The 23,819-nt window shown below is 36.2% G+C and overlaps 1 long non-coding RNA gene across 1 annotated transcript; it reads right to left on the bottom strand.

Moving 5' to 3' along the window:
• Nucleotides 1-2,349: 2,349 nt before the first annotated feature.
• LOC123385228 lies at nt 2,350-11,180 on the bottom strand. The gene is made up of 2 exons (XR_006597423.1): nt 10,981-11,180; nt 2,350-2,595 (listed from the first exon to the last, which is right to left on the bottom strand). It is a non-coding gene; the product is annotated as an uncharacterized LOC123385228 (long non-coding RNA).
• Between the last annotated feature and the right edge of the window lie 12,639 nt (nt 11,181-23,819).

The following is a 23,819-nucleotide window of genomic DNA, read 5'->3' as shown; positions in this document are numbered from 1 at the left end:
CAATTGGCAAGACTATACCAATAGATATGTTCCTAATAAATTGTTGGACTTTGACAAAATGCTTTCCAGACAAAATGCTGAAAGTGTCAGTGGGCTTCTTTTAGCTCTATGTGATGGAGTAATACAGGAACAGTTTGAGTTAGAACAGGGGTCCCCAAACTTCTTCTTTGGTGCCAGATAATAACTTTGGCTTTGTGACTGAACAGTGTCTGTCTCAACTCTGCTATTGTCATGCAAAAAACGGCCAGAGCCAATATGTAAATGAATGAATGTAGCTGTGTTTCAAAAAATGTATTTATGGATGCAGAAATGTGAATATGTCATTTGTACGTATCACAAAATATTATCCTCTTTTTCTTTTTTTTTTAAATAAAAATAAGTAAAAATAGTCTTAGCACACAGTCCATACAAAAGTAGGATGTGGGCTGAATTTGGCCTCTAGGTCTTAGTTTGCTAACCTCTGAGGTAGAGAAAGAACTGGTCAGTTTTCAAGAAATCTGAGGGATATAAAAAAAAGAAAGAAAGAAAAAAGAAAACAAAATTGTTTTCTCATCTTCTGTCTTCCCAGCCAGTAAGAGTCCCAACATAAAACAAGTTCTGAGGATAAGATCAAATCAAGTTTATTATTATAAGACCTTTTTTTGAGGCCTAAGGATTGAGGATACACTTTCAGGTAGATAAAAGGGTTTCTTTTTGTTTGGTTGTTTGTTTTTTATTTTGAGAAAGAGAGCACGAGTAGGGGTGGGGCAGAGAAAGAGGGAGAGAGAGAATCTCAAGCAGGCTCCATGTTTACAGCCCAATGCAAGGCTTGATCCCATGAATCATGACCCATGCAGAAACCAGGAATCAGGTACAACCAACTGAGCCATGCAGGTGCCCCTAGATAAAAGGGTTTCTGAGAAACTTAAGGGTCTTATCCAGTAACCTTCTCACACGGCCAAAGCAACTGTGAGTGAATTTACAAAGAGATAAGTATCTCCTGAATAATTGTGTATTTGGCCATTAGAATGGACTTGAGTCAGATGCAGAGGAAACTTACAAGTTTTTAAATTGTACTTGCAAAAGAGCTTCATTCTCTTGAATCCTGCTCAGCTAGCAGATGAACAAGCCTAACCCAGCAGGGAGAGGAACAAGGTCAGCATCCAGCAAAGTATTAGAAGCAGAGCTGCAGAGGAGATTCACAGAAACTCACAAATGAGGAGGGAGCTGAGCCTAGACTGAACAACCTGCTGACTGGTTGTCTCAATACGAGCAATAATACATACTTACCTCTTAGGCCACTACACTGTGGGATGATTTATTGTACAGTAATGGGTAGCTGGTACAGACTGCCCATTATTCATTTGTGTATGTCAGCATTTTGGTTGTGGGGGGGAGCTTAAGTTGGAAAAGCAAACTGTATCAAAACATTTCCTATGGTGTAATATATTTAAAATTGAAGAATAATAATGAATATAAATCAAATTTGTATATGCTGTATATAATAATTATTTTTAGTTTCTTAAAATGAAGGAATAGCTTTGTCTTCACTAACCATTTGTAAACAGTATACTTGACTAGGTTTTTTTTAAAGTCTAGTCCAGTGGAATCAGTAAGGTTCATCAGGGAAAGTGCATAGTATATAGTTTTTCAGGTCATGAAACTTGAATTCTTATTTGAGAAAAATAATTTATATATTTATTTTCATTATTGCATTACAGTTCTCTGAGTGCTTTTGGATGTTAATGCCTGTATGGTTTGCTTATTTATTTTCAATCTAAAATATAGAGGCAAAAAAAAAAAAAGAAAAAAGGAAAAAGAAAGAAAGATACCAAATGTAACCATTTTGATGTGTAAAAGTAAGTAAGCCATCCATTGAAAGAAAATTCCTTTCTCTGAGGAGGGTAAACTTAATGTTCAGTCTGTATGATTTCAGCAGCTCTGGAGGATATGGCTCACAGTTTTCACACACATTGTAAAAAGCAACATTTTCAGACGCTATAAATTTTGTAGTTTAATGTGTGAAAAGAAAATCAGGATTGACTCAACAGTAGGTCAATTAAACAATCCCTAATTGAACCTGAGTCCTTTTTTAGGCTTATTTTCATTGCTTATGGGAGAGAAAGAGGGAAGCTTATATTCCATTTGCTCATAAAAAATCCAACTCAAGAATATCATTGTCTATACCTGGGGGTCCTTTAAAATCACTGTCAACATCAAGAAGAGGGAGTGGAACTTTCTTAGATATTTGGTTAGCCTGTGGGTTTCTGTAATATTTAAACTGTTCTCTAAAATAAGCAGAACCGATGAAAACGAAAAGGAATTTGTTTAAATGATCAAACTGGAAAAAGTGACCAGAAAACCCCTCTGGTCATTTTCTTTTTTTATTCTATGTTCTTCTAACCATCTTTTATAGGTCATTTGAGAGACGAAAGAAAGGATGTTAAGGCCCTGGAGATATTGTAGCTACATTAGCAAAATACCAGAACACATGTAAAAGGCTTGTAAAGGACTTGGCACCACAAATCTGACATATAAACTGTGCTACAATTGTCTTCATTTCCTCTTGTCTGTGACTCATTCTTGGTTTCTCGTTCTGATGATACAAATGATGACCTGAAGGAAAATTAGAAAACATTTTTACATGGAAATTTTCTACACTTCAAAATAATTGTATTGGCTGAAATTTAAAAATGAGAACATAAGCACACCGTATCTTCACTGGCATTACTAAATATAGTGTTTTATTATGGCCCAAATCACCTCATACCTTGATTGTGGTTTTACACAGTACTATGTAATCTTTCCTGCAACATGAAGACTAACAAGAACTAAAGGTTAAAATATATTATTGTCAGGGAATATCTGGCTTTGTAATTGTAAGGAAAGTGGAAGTATTGACTGAATTACTGAGTGTTAATGGCTACTAGAAAATGTATTGCTTGATTGATGTTCTAATGTGGATGAGATTAAAACTGATTATTATGAATGTGAAGTATATTCTGGTAGACCCAGTGTTTACCACCATTAGAAAACTGTATTGAAAAAAATATATAAGCCATGTAAAATTGTGAGGAACGATTAAAAGGGAAAATAGAAACTATAATTGATTCCAAAATATTCTAAAAAGTTACAAAGACAATGTAAGAAACTAAGAGAATAATCAGGAAAACAACCGAAGTATGAATTTTGTTTTTGCAAAATGGAAACATAATAAAAAATCATACCCACATAGAGCACTATATCATGGATGATTAACTCTGTTACACTCAAAAGTACTCCATGGTCTACTTTCCCCCAGTGCTACTTAGGTAAGTATTTGAGTATCAATCAAGTCAGTTCTAGAATATTGAGTAGATCAGTTTCTATACATTTATAGTTTACTGTTATTATTTTTCTATGTGTGAAAAATAAGAAATAATTGTTAGAGACAGTTTTACAACTAGCGGAGGATTATACTGTGAGCAAAGTGACTGCCGAATTTAATATATTTTATGCATCACAAAATAAACCAAGTTGTATTTTTCCACAATTATTCTTATGAAATTACTTTTTAATGTCCTTTCAAATCTCTCAAATTCCTATGTGTTTATTTACTTTTTGTAAGTAAAAAAGTACCACTCAGGGAAGACACACCAGCCAAAAATGGCTCATACTGTTGCTAGTTTCTAAATATATATATATTAATATTAATATAATATATTTGTATAAATTTATAGTACAAATATAGAGATATTCAGATATTTAGGTATATATTTAGGTATTTATAGACATCATCTGAAGTAGTCATAAAAAAAAAGTAATAAAATAGGGCGCCTGGGTGGCTCAGTCAGTTAAGCTTCTGACTTCGGCTCAGGTCCTGATCTCATGGTTCATGATTTCCAGCCCTGCATCGGGCTCTGTGCTGACAGCTCAGAGCCTGGAGCCTGCTTCAGATTTTGGGTCTTTCTCTCTCTCTGCCCCTCCCCTGCTCGCACTCTGTATCTCTCTCAAAAATAAATAAACATTAAAAAAAGTAAAAAAAAAATTTGATATAGATATAGAAATTATTAAGTGTTAAATATTGCAAAGAAGTCTTTTACCATTTAATTTTAATTTTTTTATTTTATTCTTTTTAAAGTCTATTTATTTCTTTTTGAGAGAGAGAGTGAGTGGGGAAGGGTAGAGAGAGAGAGGGAATCTCAAGGCTCTGTGCCCACCCAGATGCCTCTTACCAATATTTTATTTTATTATTTTATTTTATTTTATTTTATTTTATTTTATTTTATTTTATTTTATTTATTTTATATTTTTTAAAGTTTATTTATTTATTTTGAAAGAAAGAGAAAGGATGAGTCAGGGAGGAGCAGAGACAGAGGGAAAGAGAGAGAATCCCAAGCAGGCTCTGCGCTGTTAGCACAGAGCCCCATGGCCTCAAACCCATGAACCCACAAACTGCAGTGATCATTACCTGAGCCAAAGTCAGATGTTTAAGAGACTGAGCCACCCAGGCACCCCTTTGCCAGTCATTTTAAAAGAAATGTAGTAAAAAGGTGGTGGAGTACAAAAATGTAAGTGGCTATTTGTGGTGTGGGATAAAATTTTTAATTCAACATGCACATGTTTCAAAATTGTCATATTCCAAGCATTTTAGAAGTAAATGAAGACAAGGTACACTTAAAAATTGTCTTGTATATTCCAAAAAGACACTCTAGAGATGACAATGGCTTATAACAAAGAGAGGCCAAAATTTGCATAGGTGAATTCATACAATGCAAGAATAGGGAAAAATGCCATTTTGTAATTTAATGCATTATTTTAGATAAGACATAATAAAATTTTGTAAAATAAATTAGTAAATTTCAAATTTTCTTCTTAGTTCTTCTTTTTGGGGAAATGAATAATGGTTGTAGCTTGATTTTGGAATAAACAGTATTGTTAAAATGCTTTAGTGATTATGGCCACAATATTGTAAAGTAGAATGTGGTGGGAATTAAATTTAGAGAATAGTGTTGAAATGAAAAATGACTTTGATATTCCAGGAAGTAGACAGACATTATGGAAAATGCAACTTTTTTTTAGTTAAGAAAAGCGATTTCCAGAAATAAAGATGAGGGAAAGTTGGACTCATTTGAGGATAGTGTAAAAATGATCTTAGGGACAAAAGGTTAGCAAAACTACTATGAGTCATTGTGATGTTTTTATCATGAAAAATAGAATTTAAAGGCTTGGCATTTAGTTTTGCATTATCCCCCTAAGTAAATGTTGCTTTTTAGTTTTTGGTCATCACTTGGAAAATCTGGTAAGAGTTAAGATCCTCTCACCTAAAATATTTACATAAACACATCATTTAACTAAGAAATTCTGGGACGCTATAGGCCCAAGATAAGAACTTCTGCTTTTTGCCCTCAAGTAATTAACGTCCACTGGAGAGCAAGGTAACTTCTCTCACAACCAGGCATATTAGTTTCACCTTGCCACTGAAGTCTGAAAAGCAAGGATGCTAGTACAGACTTTTCTAGACAGACAAACAAAAAATTCCCTTTAATTAGACAATTAATATGAATACTAATTACATTCTCGAATAGGGTTTTGGAAAATAAAATATTTAAGACAGATTTTCAAAAACTTAAACACTGGAATAAATTCAACCTTAAGATTACCAATTCTTTCCCTCTCTTTTTTTTTTTTTTTTTAATCTATTTCTTTAAGCATTACCTTCTGGTGCCCTTCCATTGGTTTTACAATGTTACTGTCTTCTTTTTGGCCAAACTAAAGCCTTGGGGAGCAGGAACTGTGTATTAACTGTTGTAATGCCAGCAACTACAGCAACTAAACAGGGCGTCTAATAAGTGTTTGTTACTTTCAAACACATGCATGGTTGCAAACAACCGCAGCCTTTGCAGCAACTCTGACACCAGGATGGAGGCTTGTCGCCGTGGCTTTCAAAGCCTTTCCTTCATGTGCACTGAGAGTCTAAGGCTACAAAGGACAGCCATCTTCTTCCATATTGCTGCTTATTCTGGGGATTGGCTCCCATTAGTTAGTCACAAAAGACATGTGCTTCTTGGTCCTATCTGGAATAACCTTCCAGAGTCCACCTTAAAATCTCCCTGTGGTTTCCTGCGCCTCTTATCATCCATAGACCAAGCTTAAATCAGTATCAAGTGCACTTTTAATTGTCTTTGATAAGCTGAGTTGTACTTCTGCTGAAGGAATTCTTAGAGCAAACAGTTCTGTCACTTTATGTATTATTGAAAACATATCTTAAAATAATGTACATATGTAGAATAAACTCTGTGCAGTTAGAAACAGTAACGTGATCTGAAAAGAATGTAACCACCACTATCTCATTGAATCCGCTTAATAACCCTTTTAAATAACATAGGTTAAGTAACTTGCTTAAAAATCACACATGTAACTAAAGGAAGAGGGGCTCCCTGAGCCATGTCTATTTTACTGGAAAGTCCCTAATTTCAATTGCTATGATATATGCCCTTAGGATAAAAAAGATAATATCAAGGAGAATCAGGAGAAAACCTTTTACTCTTAGTAAGAATTTCATTCAAATAAGGCTCTGCTTCAGATTCTAAAATTTGCACAAGATGAAAATATTTTTGAGAAAGCCACCAATGAGAGCACCAAAAAGTACTAAATCATTTGGAAACATGCTTGTGAAGGCAGGTGTATGAAGGGCTATGCAGAATTTTGATAGCAAAATGCTACTGTTGGTTTTTTTAATGTATTTATTTGAATAAATAAATTGACTTTTGTATCCCCAGAATATCTTTGTTTAAAATTTTTTAATGATTGGGGCTCCTGGGTGGCCCAGTGGGTTAAGCATCCAACTCTTGATTTTGTCTCTGGTCATGATCTCCCAGTTTGTGAGTTTAAGCCCTGCACAGGGCTCAGTGCCGACAGTACAGAGCTTGTTTGGGATTCTCTCTTCTCCCTCTCTTTCTGCCCCTCCTCTGCTCATGCGCATGCACAAGCACGCTCTCTCTCTGTCTCTCTGTCTCTCTCTCTGTCAAAATGAATAAGTAAACTTAAAAAAATAAAAATAAAAATTTTTAATGACCGAGCCTAAATCTTCAGTGATTCAACTGATTACAATTAATTTGTAAGGACTCTGGAACTATCAACTGGAGGAGAGACTTTTGAAACTCTTAAAGATAAAAAAAAATGAACACAGTAAAATGTTTGGTACTCTTAGGTCTGTACGATTAAAGCGCTGATCTGAAATAATACCCTTAAGTGAGTATTTTGTTCAGCGTCTCAAACATTCTCACATTTTCTCACTTGCACCTCTAGCATGTTTCTTCTTCCATTTCACCCACCAGCCAATATTGCCCCACAACTCTTCTCAGACACCTCAACCCTTGGCAACCATTCCATTCGCCATCAAACACACATTCACTTAGGCCTTGGATGTTAACGTCTCATTCTTCCTTCCTATAAAACGTATCCTTAAAAAAAAAGCACATGACAGAAAGTAGCCTAAATTCTTACCCTAGCAGTTTTTTCAGTTTGATTTAGGTCAAAGCAATAATTTAAAAAAATTAAACTCTATAATTTTACTGCCCCAAACCTCTCCCTGTGGACAGTGGAGATATTTGAGAGACAAAAGCATATCATATTACATACCACTTTTTTTGTTTCTTTTTCTGTTCTCAAAAATGCCCCTCATTCTTAGCAGCATAGTTCAATCTTTAGAGATTCTTTTATTTGTATTTTATATTGAACAAAATAATCATTGTCATAAAACAGCTCAAATAATTGTGACTGGTTAGAGATTACATGAGAAATGAGTATCTCTAATTATGAAGCAGGAGGAAATTAGTTTAAAAATATTACCACAGCATTTAAAAGCCCTTAAAGAGGGCTGAAGAGACACCAGCTGCTGGTGGGGAAGAGCCTGAGGGTCACTCTTCCCCCCTTCCCCCTCCTTCCCCCACCTCTGGCCCTTTACATCTTAAAAAATAAAAGTCCTCTATATATGCAAACAAGTACTACCGATCTGGTAGGTTTTGGAATTTTTTTTTTCATTTTAGATATTATGAGAAATTCATTTTTGTCTGGAGTGGATCCTTTACAGCTTAGAGTTTCAAGAAAAATATAAGCCCAGCTAAACTAATTAACTACCAAATTTGAAATCTGATTAAATTTAATGTTTTAGAAAGTTTTATTTCATCTTTTCATGTTTCAGAGGGGTACTTAGTTTCACATCTTAGCTAAATTTAACTTTACAGTAATATCTGCATGTTTGAGTTACACCTTTGTTATGGACTGAATTGTGTCTCCTCAGAATTCATGCTAAAGTCCTAACTCCTCAGAATGTGAATGCATTTGGAGATAGGAAGGGCCTTTAAAGAGGCAATTAAGTTAAAAAAAAAGGGGGGGACATTTGGGTGAACCTTGATCCTATATGATCAGTGTCCTTTAAAAGAAGAGATTAAGACACATACAACAAAGATAGAGTGAAGACTACAGAGGACACAGAGAAAAGATCACCATCTGCAAGCCAGTCTTCCATCCCCTGTAGAAGAAATCAAACCTGCCAACACCTTTAATTAATCTTGGACTTCTAGCATCCAGCACTGTGAAAAAATAAATTTCTGTTGCTTAAGGCACCCAGCCTGTGTTACTTGGTTATGGTAGTTCTAGTAGATTAACACAACCATTTAGTCTAAAAGTAAATTAAAATTCACACTCTAACTTATTATGATCTTCATTTAAAAGCACAAAATACTAATTTCTAATTAGTATTTTTAATTCCTAAGTAATTTCCAATTAGTTAATTACATCAGCTTCAGATCAAATGATCCTATAATGACCCACATGCAAACTATCTAAGGTATAATAAGGAAATTTCCCTATGACTTTGATCGAGATTCAAATGCTAGATCGTTGAGACCGTTGCCATTTCTCATTCGTGTTTCCTAAAAAGCCACTAAATATGTGTACTTGGTAGCATTTAATGTGATTGCAGCTCACAGTAGTCCGCACATCTGCTTCACAATGTGGGAGCATATATCTCTGCCCTTGTTTTCCAGATATGTGAATTTCAGGGAGAGAATAGCTGTGAGAGAAGAGATAGCCAGGGGAAGATCACCTGTGTCAAGGCCAAACCACCAGGGAAGCAGAAATATCTGTTCACTTGTAGACAGATTGTCTTGTATGTTCCCGTAAAACCTATTGAATGAGTACCTGTTCTCTTAGTTGTCTTATTTTATTCATTTTTCCTAATGCACTGTATGCATTGGGACTTCATAAAGAGTTTTGTATGAACAAAGGATAAATAACTTGATGACTGCCATTATTTCTTTATTTTTCAGTTTCTGGAAGAGTGAGTGGATTATAAAGAGTACGATGAGGAGAGAATTATGTAAGGGAATGTAGTGTTTGGCAAAACCAAATTGACCGCTTAGCTACCATACTCCTTACTATGTGTCTTGAAATTTGATCTGAGATATTTATTTATATTAAATAAAAAATAAAAAACAACATATTTTCCCCTATATTTATATGATTTATGCATATTTCTTTTCTCACAACATTAATTTCTGAAGACTGTCATCTATCTGATTTAATTTCAAGTGATTTATCATTATTATGAAACCTGAATTGAATGAGAAAAAAATGGGAGTGATAATCTACTTTTTAGTAAAAAGAAAAATAGGGGAGCCTCAATCAGACGGTTGAGCATCTGACTCTTGATTTCTGCTCAGGTCATGATCCCAAGGTTGTGGGATCAAGCCTGCTCTGTGTTGAGTGTGGAGCCTGCTAAAGGCTCTCTCTCTCTCTGTGCTCCTCTCTCTGTGTGTGTGTGTGTGTGTGTGTGTGTGTGTGTATATTGCTATGTTAGCAGATTGAATTACATCTTTTCTCTCAATGGCACATACCAACTTACAGTACTGATTTTAGAATCACCTGATAGAGTGCACACATAAACACATATCCTACACATATGTGAGCAAATTTCCTTTCTTATCTTTCCAAGAATTAAAATTTTGATGTAATGGTGTTTGACCTTTGAGGCTGAATTGAAAGAAATAGAACTCATAACAGGAATACAAAATACATCAATTTTCTCTATCTTTTTTTTTCTTATTCTAGCTATTTTTGTATCATTTGTTTTACTTGATGTCATGACCAACTGAGAAGACACATTACAATGTGTCTTTCTTCTTTCTTTCTTTCTTTCTTTCTTTCTTTCTTTCTTTCTTTCTTCTTTCTTTCTTTCTCTCCTTCTCTCTTTCCTTCTCTCTTTTTTAGAGTAGGCTAAGTGATATAACACATATACCTCCAAAACATACACTGGCTCCAACAAAATAGGAGTGCATAGCTAGCAAATTCTGCTCCATAACATAAAAAGTTTATTTCTCCATACTCCTCCCCATGGATGAAATACTTTTCTTCGGTCATGGCCCAAAAAGAGAACATGAACTCATTCTCAGGTCTGGAAACCATGCCATCATCTCATCTGATAGTTTAATTTAAATCTCAGTATTTAATTTACCATATTATAATTCAGCAAAAGTGATAAGCTTTGCCAGGACTGTTCATTGCCTTTTCTCTGGGAATGAGCAGCAGAAAACACATTCTTGATACATGGATAAGAGAATAAATCTTTAAAATAATTTAACCAGAAGAAACCAAGTAATAAAATGAATTTCCAGATTTCAAAATGGCACAATCCTTTAGGAATATGTCCTGAATTCCTTCTAGTTTAATTCTTCAGGTGGTTTCTCAGAGTGATAGAGGCTGATAATTACCATCTGTGACATGTAAGGTGGGGACCAGTAATAAAATGTTCACACTACCTGGTGTGAACAACTTGAAATTCACAAACTTCACTTTCACTTCCAAATTTTGCATTCTGATTCTGAAACACTCAAGACTTATGATGAGTAGACTAAATTTAAACATATAATGGCTGATAGGGAGTTCAGACTGAATTAATAAATTTTGTCCTGAGGCTAAATAATAGTAACAATAATAATAATAACAATATTCTCTCACCGTTCTGGAGGCTACAAGTCCAAAATCAAGGCGTTGGCTGAGCCATGCTCCCTCTGAAGGGAGGAGTCCTGTATTGTCTCTTCCCAGCTTGTGGCTTGCAATCCTTGGCCTTACTTGGCTTGTGACCCCGTAACTCCAATCTCTGCCTCTGTCATTACATGACCTTCTTCCTTGTGTCTCTTTGTAACTCCAAATTTCTTTCTCTCTATAAGGACACAAGTATTGAATTTAGGGTTCACTCTAAATACTAGTATGACCTCATTTTAACCTGATTACATCTTGCGAAGATCCTATTTTCAAGGTCATCTTCATTGGGTATCAGGACTTCAACACATGTTTTGGAGGGACACATGTAACTCACAAAAGCATAATCATAATCATCAATAACATTTCCGTAGTGCTTCCTATGTGCCAGGTACTATTCTAAGCACTTTGTGAATGTAGTTCATTATCATCTATGATACTATGAGGTAAGTACTATTATTATCTCCACACAACAGAAAAGTGAAGCAGAGAAGAGAGATTTTACTCAGGACCACCAATTCTAGGTGAAGAGTTGGTGCTTTTAAACACTACAGTCTATAGCCTCTTAAATAATAGGTGACTCATTCACTGAAGCAAATATTTTTGAGTACCTCTTTGCAGTAGAAACTGTGTAATACTAAAGCTGGAAGGATTTTGATAAAAATCTAAGACTTCAAGTTACATACATGTTTATTTGAATAAGAGCTTGGAGAGATGGTTTGGATCTGGAGTGTCTGCGCTTTCTGTGTCAATTTGGACAAATTATTTACTTTCTTTTGTTTCAGACTTTTTATGAAGGGTTGAAGATTTTACAGGTTAAGTATATATAATTGCTTAGAACAGTGACTGACATATATACTCTTATTATGCTATTAATTATTATCATTACTGGGGCGCCTGGGTGGCTCAGTCTTTAAGCATCTAACTCCTGATTTCAGTTCAGGTCATGATCTCACAGTTCAAGATTTCGAGCCCCGCATAGGGTTCTGTGCTGATGACACAGAATCTGCTTGAGGTCCTCTGTCTCTCCTCTCTCTCTCTCTCTCTCTCTCTCTCTGCCTCTCTCTCCCTCTCAAAATGAATAAATAAACTTTAAAAATATATTATCATTACCATTACTACCAATAATAAATTCTGAATTATATTTTACATAAGTGAGCTATTCTAAAAGACATTCAACCTATATACATAAAAACAAATATTGTTTTAATACTTATTTTACTTCTTCCACCTAAACTTGATGAAGAATTGCTTACTTCCTTTTGGCATAAGCACCTAGACTTAGGACAAAATTCTTCCTGTTCCTGCTCTCTGATACTGATTCTCCTCTTCTAAAAGTAGAATAGAAAAAATCAGAAAGTCAGTTATGTGGACCGTGACTGACAAGTGCCTACAGGTTAGTGCTGTGATAGTCATCTCTTCATGTCTGCTACCTTTCTGGGAATCCCTCACTAGGGTATAAAATGTGGCAAAGCTACATCAATCCTGGGATGAGTATAAACACAGGTCTATAAACCATTAAGTGTAAGTTTGCTGGTTATAATGACTCACCCAGATGAGAAAAACAGTCTTATCAAGCTCTGCACTTCCTTGATTTTCACAATTACAGGTATTTTCCTGATTACACTTATTTTATTTTTTTTTTTTAAATTTTTTTTTCAACGTTTATTTATTTTTGGGACAGAGAGAGACAGAGCATGAACGGGGAGGGGCAGAGAGAGAGGGAGACACAGAATCGGAAACAGGCTCCAGGCTCTGAGCCATCAGCCCAGAGCCCGACGCGGGGCTCGAACTCCCGGACTGCGAGATCGTGACCTGGCTGAAGTCGGACGCTTAACCGACTGCGCCACCCAGGCGCCCCGTGATTACACTTATTGATCATATAGTATATACCACAGTATCATATATGCCTCCCAGCCACACAATTTTTTATTCTTTCTAGGAGGCAAACATCCTCCATATATTTGTAATTGAAATTAAAAAGCAATAATTAAAGTTTATCTAGAATGATCTTTTCCTGATATCTCACTTGCTTTTCTGTGTACAAAAAAATAAATAGCACTTTGTGTCTCTGATTTCTATATTTCAGAAAAATGGGTTATTTGCCCTCAAAATTAACATGAAGATGACTTTCAGCTAATAAAGTGGAAAACTTATAAATAAGATGGATTTGGGGACATGAAGTTAAGTTTGGTTAAAAAGAAACCCTGTAGGGGTGCCTGGGTGGCTCAGTAGGTTAAGCGTCTGACTTTTCAGCTCAGGTCATTATCTCACAGCTCGTGAGTTCAAGCCCCACATCTGACTCTGTGCTGACAAACTCAGAGCCTGGAGCCTGCTTCTGATTCTGTGTCCTTCTCTCTGCCCCTCCTCCACTCACATTGTCTCTCAAAAAATGAATAAATGTGAAAAAAAAGTAACCCTGTTTGGGGCATTTGGGTGGCTCGGTCACTTAAGCCTCCGGACTACAGCTCAGGTCACGATCTCACAGTTTGTGAGTTTGAGCCCGAGTCTGGCTTTTAGCTGACAATGTGGAGCCTGGAGCCCACTTCCAGTTCTGTGTCTCCCTCTCTTTCTGCTCCTCCCCTGCTCTCGCTCGGTCTCCCTTTCTCTCTCTCTCAAAAATAAATAAACTTTAAGAAAAAAAAGAAAGAAACTCCATATCTGGTATCTAATACCTCTCTTGGCACACTAGTGTCAAAGTGGATATAAAGACGAATGATTAACTTAGAAGAAGTAAAAAGATAAACTGCTGTGCGTTATCAGATGCTTACAAAAAGCATATATATAAAATAATATTTAAATATTGAGGTATGTTTGCATTTTTTTTTCTGGTAACATAATCAAAGAATGTTGAAAGAGGAAATTTTAAAATCAACTACTTTTTAAAAACATTCATATGTAGACTTGCATGCCCTACAGCAGAGAATAGAATTTTGTAAGATAATAATTATTCATTTCCATAGACCTACTGTAGTGAATGTGTATGAACAGTGAATTCCCCTTTCTTGGAAAATACCAGCTTTCTTTGTTCCGCTACTTCAGGCCTCAGCTTAGGTCTGAAGTACAGTAGTTTAAGGGGGAAAAAGTGAGAGAAAACTTCTGTTTCTGTCTTTAAGTAAAAAAACAGATATCATGCAGCAATTTCTAGTAGTGTTATATTGTTTCCTCAGATATATCATCCTTTGACTTTTCTTTCAGTTCAAAAACAGTAGCTTGGGGACAAGAGCAAAATCTTTGAGTAAGAAAGGAAAAATTCCCCTGTCTTAATAAATATACCAGGGGACAGGAAGGAATGAGCCTCGTAGGGGCAGAATGCCATGGATACATGGTAAAGGGATTCCCAAGGATACCACAAAGAATTCCACAAGTGTACGCTTCCTAAGGAAGATGACTCCGTTACATATTGAAGCATTTAATGCAATTTAATGAAAATAAGCAGATACTATATACTGAAATGCACATATGTGTTACAGATTTGAGCTTTTCATCAGTAACATAATAACTCCCCTTAGGTTTCATAGCTCTTTCCCAAACATGCAGACAGACACATATGATATGGGTGGAAAAAGATGGCTTTGCTTTTGTGAGATGTGTAGTTGGATTAAGCTGATCAAAACAGAGGTTACCCATTTTGTTTCTACTAGGGAATTTTTGGTCTCCTGACAAATTTAGTTCATTTTTTTTTTAAGTAGAAGAGTATCTTAAGTATATGAACTGCATCATGTGTGAGTCCATTAGGACAATTGAATATTTTCTCCATGTACATGGAGATTGTTTTGTTACATAACGAACCTATTATATATTGCCTGGGTATTCACCTCACAAAGATAGATATGTGAATTACGTTTGCACACACGCTCTAAAATAAATAACTGTCCCTGATAAGTATGTTTGACCCCAAAGGACTGTGTTGTAATTAATACTGATGGAAAAACCAGATTCCGGTATTTCTTTAGCAGATACATACACTATAGCACATTTCCAGCTTCGGCCTGCCAGCTCCCCATAGGTGGCACCGCACAGGTGCAACAGTCACTGACTGAAGATAGCTCAGCAAATTTAACACAATCATCTAGACCAGGGGTCAGCAAACACTTTCTTTCAAAAGGTCAGATAGTAAATATTTTCGAATTTGTAGGCCAAATGCTCTTTGTCACAACTTCTTACTTAACTCTGCTATTGTAGGCTGAAAGCAGTCACAGGCAACATATAAATGAGTGGATGTAGCTGAGTTCCAGGAAAACTTTATGTAGATTCAGCCCACCAACACTTAATGCAGACATCATAAAGCCTCCCCCCTCCCACCCCCACGCCCAAATTAAGGAGTTTCGCTTATATTTACCCATACATTTGAGTGTCATTTTAGATTTATATTTTTAGTTACTTTTTTAAACATTTACAACTATTGATATAACGACACGTAAATGTTATTTGTTATTGCTCAAACTGGAACCTCCCCTCGGAATTTCCTTTGTTGAATTTCTCTAATTAAGTATAATTTATATACACTGTTGTATTCTACAAAATTTTAACGGAGGCTGGCAAAGATGTCTGCAGGACAAAATAAAATTAAAATAGGTGAGAAAAATGAGACACGATGGGGTTATAGTGAGATAGCAAAACAAGGTGCAGCAGGATGAGAGGTCATGAAATTCTGTGCATGTGCTAGAAGTGAAACATTATTTGTCTCAAAGCCATTTAAACAGTTAATGTGGAGAAAGAAACACAATCAGGTAGACGGATCAGTGTTCAAGAGATGAAAGTGTGATGAATAATTTCTAATTTTGATTCATGAGAGAAATGTTTTTTGTGGTCTCCATCATGAAGACTGCAACTATATACTTGTAACGTTTTCCACCTCAAAAAGATATTTCCAGTAAACACACTGAGTGGCTTTCTAGGGCACCTTAATCCAGGCTTTTGGTAAAAAAACATTGGTTATATTATTGCTTAATTATGACTTTGCCTTGAGGAAAAGTTTGTTCTTAATATCAAGGGTCTCTGGTGGAGCAGCAATAAAAGGTGTTAAAGCCAAAGAGAGGGCTAGGGATTAGAGCAATAATTTGGATTAAAGTTCATCTTCAATGTACTGAGCAATGGGGCTTGGAAAACATTAGGGGCCGAAGAATCTTTGGAAAAGAAATCAGGAAAAGGTCACAGGAAAATGAACATGCTGTTTCCTGTGGTATATGCCTTATTTCACCCAACCCGTCAGGCAGAAGAATTTCTCCCTCTCAGCCCACTGGGAGTGAGAGAGAGCTGAGAGCTGAGAATCAGTCTGGGACAGGTCTGAGGTTAGTGGTGTGCTCGGGGTTCGTACCCAAAGAAAGCAGGAATGAAGACCGCCCCAAACGAGAATTTAGTGCAACACTGAAAAACTGGTAGCAGAGAGGAGTCATGCTGTTTCTGAAAAGGCAGAGAGAAACATCTACAAGTTAGTTTTACAGTATAGGAAGCCAAAAGAGACAAAAAAACCCCACAAAAACAGAAGAGAAATACCAGCAAAGCTCCTTGAAGATTAAGAAAAAATAACTAAAATCTAAAGACTGTTTAAAAAGTAACTTTAGGAATTACGTTTTCAGAGATACTTCTCTCAGAAAAGATGCTCAGCTTGGCAGTAATGGACATGGAACCCACAACATAGACAAATACAAAATGTATATGTGCACCATACATGTATATGGAATAAAAGAAAAATGAAACAAAATTTCTATTGTGAAATACTAACGCGTGAGGAATCTGAAATTGTTTCTATTTGTAGATAACTTGGCTGGAGTTGTACCAGTCACTCTGCATGGGAGATAGCTAGCATTCGCTAGAGGGAAAAAACAAAACATGTCATTTTGCGTTTACAATTTCAATTAAACTTTGGATGTATATTGACTGTGAACCTGAGTCTTGATACTGGGCTGCTCTCTTCAAGCCTCACATACAGGCAGCCTTGCAGCTCCCCTCCGGGGCTGGTTCCTGGCCGCACCCCAGCCCCCAACTGCAGCTCCCTTCCTGACCTGGCAGAGCACTGTTGGCGCAAGCATGTGGACTAAGGGTGAACGGCTTAGGTGTGAATCCTCACTTAGCAGTATTGTCTCCCTGGGATGGTGGGAATGCTTCCTACTTCTCTTCTGGGTACTTCAGCATCCACACCTATAAAACGCAGATGTGTCTCAAAGCCCTTCATTAAATCCCTGTGTAAAATTGCAGGATATATTGACAAGAGCATAGTAAGGACTCACGAAGAAATTATTATAATACAAACAAAACAAGATGGCTACGTTTTATTTATTATTTTTTTAATTAACTTTTTTTTTTTTTAATTTGAGAGAGAGAAATTGTGAGCAAGGGAGAAGGAGGGAGAGAGAGATAATCCTAAGCAGGCTCCACCCTAAGCCCATCAGGGGGCTCAATCCCATGACCCTGGGATCATGACCTGAGTTGAAATGAAGAGAAGGATGCTCAACTGACTGAGCCACCCAAGCGCCCCAAAGTGGCCATGTTCTAAACAAGACTTGTTGGCTGCATGTAGCATTGTCATATTTCCTTCTGAAAAGAAAAAATTAAAAAAAAGCAAGAAATCTCTTTATCCCACCAAAAATGGCTAAAATTAAACATATTTTTTATCATTAGAATTCCTTATTTCGGCATTTTTAATTATATTCTAAACAGTGCAGGATTGAGTTTATTTTCTTAACGTGTGTCTAGTAAAAGCTTCATATATAATTGTTCATATTTAATTAACAGCTTATATTTCTTTCAATAAAGAACATAATACTTTATAATTTACAAAATCCAGTTAAAATCCATATTTGCTTGGCCTCCCATCAATACTCTCAGCTCTTACTTCACATTGTGGTTCGTACAATGACATGTTAGAAAGCCAACAATCCAACCGTAGTATGTTATGGCAAGTAATGTAGATTTAACTAAAGATTTCAGGGAGAGATGCCCACCTTACAGGAAAATTCTCTAAGGTATATTTTGAAATTCTGTTCGTTTTTCTGAAACCCTCCTGGTTATTAGCAGTCTCATTCCTTTCTTCCCCAGAGAATCTCTCCAAATCTTTTTTATTTTCCAGAGATTCCAACCTTAGTTTAAATAATCTGCATAGCAAAACAAAACCCTGAAATTAGTTCATTTCTTAGGGGAGGTTCCTTAGAAAACAGCACAGACAAAAGAAAGCGCTGGGTCCCCTTTCTCCAACATTCCCTGCCCATTCCCACCCTGACAGAGGCAACCTATTCCAATCAAATTGCCTCGGTCAGAAATAATAGGAATCCTTATGAAATATGTTTGAAGCTATGGCCATTTCAACCTATTCACGTGCTTTGACCATACTGTTCTATTCCTCTCTACTTGAGTGTCTTCCTGGGTAAAACAGCATCAGAGTGGGTCTGGGAGGCCCTGAACAGAGGCTGTGCAACCTGTGCCCAGGCCCTCCAGCCACCAGCATGAGTAGAGGCAACAAGATCAAACAGGATGAGAAGGCGCTCAAGCTGATTTCTAATTTAAATGTCTTTCTTCATGAAGTTGGTCTGCTATTTACATGGATGAAGAATAAATAGTACTGTGGTTTACTTATTTTCTCTTGAAAAGTACATAGGTGATTTAATGTGTATTCATGTTTCATGATTTATTCCTTAACATGTCGTCTAGTTTGACATGCTCTGTGTGTGTGTGTGTGTGTGTGTGTACATATATACATACACACATACATATATGTTATTCCCTGCTCCCTTCCTTCTGGCATATCCGGATGCTACTCTGTGATCTTGGTTCAAAAGGGGATATGATGATCTCATGGTCTTAATGCTTTATCACCCTGTTGTCAATTTATCCTTCCCCGAAATATATACTCTTATTCAAACGTACAATTCTTTCTGAGCCCTTCCTTTCCCTGCTTAAGATGAGTTAATCACTGCCTCTTCAGAATTGTTTGCTTCTCCTATTATTTTAATATAAACTTCCTTCTCTTCCACCCTTACAGATGCTTTATATTCCTGTTGCCTAAAAAATATCTGCCACATAGAACATGACTGACGTTAATGGAATATATTGAAGCTGATGAGAGAGATTACTGGTTTGGCTTTTCAGATGTTAATTTCAAGAAGTAGCTGTTTTGCACTGATTTCTTACTCAATGAGCAAAACGCATTGCATGCAGATGGGCACAAGCGAGCAAAACTCACAGTTGGACTTGCAAAAATTATCCATAAGCAAATATTTTTTTTACAAAGATGAACCAAAAAGATTTTTTTCAAAATCAGTACATTGCTAAGAAACGACTGCTCACTTGTCTCCTACTGGTATGAAGCTTAGTTGTTTATATTGTGCAGTGTAGATAACTACAAAAGTTGTTGCCTGCCTTTTCTCAAAACTAGCTTTGTGAACCTACATGTGTATGTGTATCTGTGAGAGAGACAGAGAGTGAAAGAGAGAAGGAATGTTTGTGAGTATGGGTATGAATATACAGAGCAAAATTGCCTCTTGCTTCAGTGATCACATTATAGAGTTCGCTAAACAATGGCCAGTGCCAATTATATATGTGCACGCAAACACATGAACAGGCCAAGAATGGGGCTCCTTCTAGTGAAATACAACAGTGTCATGACTTTACTATGATCAATGGAACCCAGGTCCGAGATGTAGAATTCTATCATTAATCACCATCTCTCTTTTATAGGTATACTGACAGGGTATACCATTTGTCATGGAAATTTTTATTAAAAGCTCCAAGCTCTTGCAAAAATAATTCATGAATATATCAATTAATCTTTATCCAAAATAATTTCTTTCTTTTCAGTGCTTTAATTCATTTTACTAGTAACCATCTCAATAACAGGCTTATGTGTTTTTAAAATAACCCTCTATAATAGCTCCAAATTTGTGAAAAAAATTCTCTCTTACAACTATCAATATTTCTGTGACTTGAAGAGATCCTTGGGTGTGTTTGCTTCATTTTCTAGAATGTTAGATATAAGCAAAAATTACTTCCAGGTAACAATGTTGACACTAATTAAGTTATTTTTCTGCTCTCAAATAATTACCTGGAATGAAATTTCAGAATAATCTACTTAACTTTCCTGAATTTTTTTTTGTATTATAAAAATACTGACATCTTCTGCCTTGTTTGTTGATGAGACTATCAGTTTTTCACTACTTTGTGAGAACGCTAGCCAAATACTGGCACCGAGGTACAGTCTTATGACAGTTAATAAGGACAGAGTGGACTGGCATAAAAAAACATTCTAACCAGCTAATCACAACCAGACAGATAGTAATGAAATATTCAAGAAATGTGACAAAATATCTGTATTGATGATAGAAATCCTGAAAGTGTGTTCTGAAGACATGAAATTGTATTTAGAAGTTGCCCCTCAAATGTATTAACTTACACTTCTTGAGGGCTCCAACAATATTTCTGATTTTGTTAACTTGGTTTGGTTTGGGTTTTTACAAATCCTCCTTTAACTCAGACATCTGCACTGAATATTCTTCACTCCTAAGATCCAACATCACTCTCCTAACCAGGACTGTAAACAATCGGACTAAGAAAAAGGAGAGTGCTGTTCCTTTTGTTTACGCTGCTTACTTTATATGAAACATATCTCTTACATAGTATTTTGTTTACTAAAAATTAGTGGTTTTAGGAGAAAACGAAGAAGCTTATTGCCCCTAAGATAAAATTATATGAAAATGTTGAATCTGTTCTAAATTCAGGCTTTACAATCAAGCTAGAAAAAAGAAGCTCCTTCTGGAGATCAAATTTTTGGCAACACTTTAGGATGGAACTGGTGGCTGTGATACTGGAAAGCTACTGAACAAGAAATAACATCACTTGGGGTTTGCAGCCCAGTGGCAGTTTGTGCCAAACTCCTTCTCTTCATAAATATTTATGAGTGGTCTCTGCCATCTCATTAGAATTTAATTCAAAGACAACAGGTGCAAGCAGTGATTGCTCAAGCTAGGCCAACTAACTTTGTTATTGTGTTCAAGTTTTACATTTAGAAGAATTTGTAGAGGGTGGTCTCGGTGACTTCTCTGGTGTATTCGTTTTATTTTTTAAAACATTGATCGGGCACTTCGGTTTTATTTCTTTAAGCTTATTTATCTATCGGGAGACAGAGAGAGAGCAGGCATGTGTGTCCTCAAGGTGGGGGGGGGGTGCAGAGAGAGAGAGGGAGACAGAGAATCCCAAGCAGCTCTACACTCTCAGTGTGAGCCCAACACGGGGCTTGAACTCATGAACCATGAGATCACAACCCAAGCCGAAATCAAAAGTCAGATACTCGACCAACTGAGCCACCTATGCACCCCTAAAAATGTTGGTTGGGCACTTCTAAATGCTAGTGATTTGCTTCCACTGAGCTATAGTGTAGCTTAAACAACAGACACTAAATGACAGATTATGCAAATAATTATTAAATTACACTTATAAAGAGGGATCTTCCTCATGCAAAGTGTTCGCAGACTTGAGGGTGATTTGGGGTTCACCAGGCCAAGTAGAGTGAAAAAGGGATGGAGGAAGGAGAACCACTCTGGGGAGCTTGAGATGTCTTGATGAGGGCTTTGTGGCAGGATGGTACTTGCTTCTTCCTGAAAGCAGAAGACGAGGGTGGCTGGGACATGGTAGGACAGAAAGGGAGCAGTGCCAGATGAAACTAGCAAAACTATCAGAAGTGAGATCTTAAAGCGTTTCACGGGGCATGCTAAAAGATCATTCACTCATCCACTGCATTCAACAAATAGCTACTGAAGGTTCAATCTATTCAGGCACTGTTCTAAGTGCTGGAGACATGGCAGCGATTGAAGGAGGAAGAAAAACACTATCCGTACATAGCTGAAATACTAGTGAAATATTTGCTGAAATACTAAATAAATGAGTAATATAAAGTGGGCCAATAATCCTACTGAGAAAAATAACATAGCTTTAGGTTGCTAGGCAATAACTTAACACAAAAGGTGCTGTTCTACTAAGCTGCTCAGGGAAAAAGTCATTATAAGGGACACTCAGGTAGAGAATTAAAGGATTTGAGATGCGAATAGAGTAGATACCTTGAAAAAGATGTTCTGTTATGCAAGAGTTTTCAATCTGGATGTCCCCCTAGAATTTGGGTAGCCTATGAACTTGATTTAGAAAAAAAATTAAAATGTCACTTTATTAATCTCTAACTGCAATTTACTATTCTGTTTAATTTTGAATTTTATCAAGAATCCATAGGAGTCATAGCAACAGTGGTAATGTTACCCAAATAACTTCAAGACATTTTCATTGTAGAGAACAGTGTTTGGATATTGTAAAAAAATATTTACCCTCACTACTATTTTGACACTATGGTCATTGTTATATCTGCTACTGGATCTTTGTTATTCTGATAAACTAATACAGAAACATATATGTTTTTATTAAACACATTTAGCTTAAAAATCATTTCGGTAGTTTCATCTTAATATACTTGGCTACACTTGTAAATCCTGTGAATTGTATTTTATGCATTATCAAACATCATTCTAGGCTTTGCCTGACTGCTAGACTTCCAGAGAGGGCTCCGGGGCGGGAAATGTTAAGATTCCCTGTGTTAGAGGGAATGGAGATAAAAAACCCTTTTCTAGGAATGTACTTGATGTGTTCAAGGACAGCTCAGAGGTCAGCAAGGAAGAGACAGAAGGAACGAGTTGGGGGAGTGGGAGGGAAAGGGTTGGGGGAGGTAGAAACCCAGATCACCACATCGTGGTGCACATACCCAATGAGAAACTAGTAAAGGGTTTAAAATAAGGAAGTAAAATTAAGAAAATTTGGAAAGCCTGATGATGAAAATAAATTAATTAAAAACTAATTAATACCTAGAAAAGTCTACCTGAGTGGTATAATAGACTTGCTCCCTATGAGAGCCACGGAAAGACATCATTTTCCTCCAAAGCACTTTGCTTGTTAAATCAAATGTTTCAGGGTCAAGGCTGTGCCATACTTTATCAGTTGAAAATTAAACCATGTGAATTAGAACACTATCTAGAAACAATTTCCTTCACTGCTTTCAATTATCTACATGCTGAGCTTTCTAAATTTGTGCTTGTGTTTTGGTCCCAATAAATTTGCCTCCTTTTGTCTTGTCTTAATTTATTTCACATATGTGATATCAAAGTTTCCAGGGGTAAGACTTGAACTTAGCTAGAAACATTTATTGTCTTGTGTTCAAGGAAAGAAAGCAGATGTGTTTTTATCAGCTTTGCCATTGTGTGATTTTTTAACAACACAACCGCCTGGATGGTCCTGCATAGTGTTGCTCTGTTAAGCCTCATCCTCCTGGTTTGACATTCCTACTGGGCTACTTATTGTCCACTGTGAGGATGCTAATGGATGCTTCTGTCTTGAGACATGTGACAAATATATAACAGATCATAATGCTTTTCTTCCTATTGATACACACCTTTCTAGGTTAGATCTTTGGTATACTCACCATCTGTTTATTTTCCAGCTTATTGTCTTCCTCCAGCTAGGAAGGCACTGTTTTTGCCTGTTTTGTCTCTAGTTTTTAAATAACTAAATCTAATGTTCTTTCTGCTACATTTCCAATAGAATATTTATTCTTTAGACCTTCCTTAGATTCAAAATTCAAGGAGTCTCTTAATGTCATTTTAGACTTTCTTTCTCTCCATTTATCTTTAGTTTGTCTGTCTTTCTCAATTGCTTGTTTGCTACATTCATTCTTTTATTAGCTGCTATTTATTAGGACTATTTACTGAAAAGTTTTTTTTTTTTTGAGACTGAAAACACTTTTAAACAGAGAGAAATGAAAAAAAGGTATAGTGACTCACCAAGAG

This window comes from Felis catus, chromosome B1 (assembly GCF_018350175.1).
Source record: "Felis catus isolate Fca126 chromosome B1, F.catus_Fca126_mat1.0, whole genome shotgun sequence".
In the NCBI taxonomy this organism is placed as follows: domain Eukaryota; kingdom Metazoa; phylum Chordata; class Mammalia; order Carnivora; family Felidae; genus Felis; species Felis catus.
The sequence above is the reverse complement of the archived record's forward strand: the minus strand, read 5'-3'. Positions and strand labels throughout refer to the sequence as shown.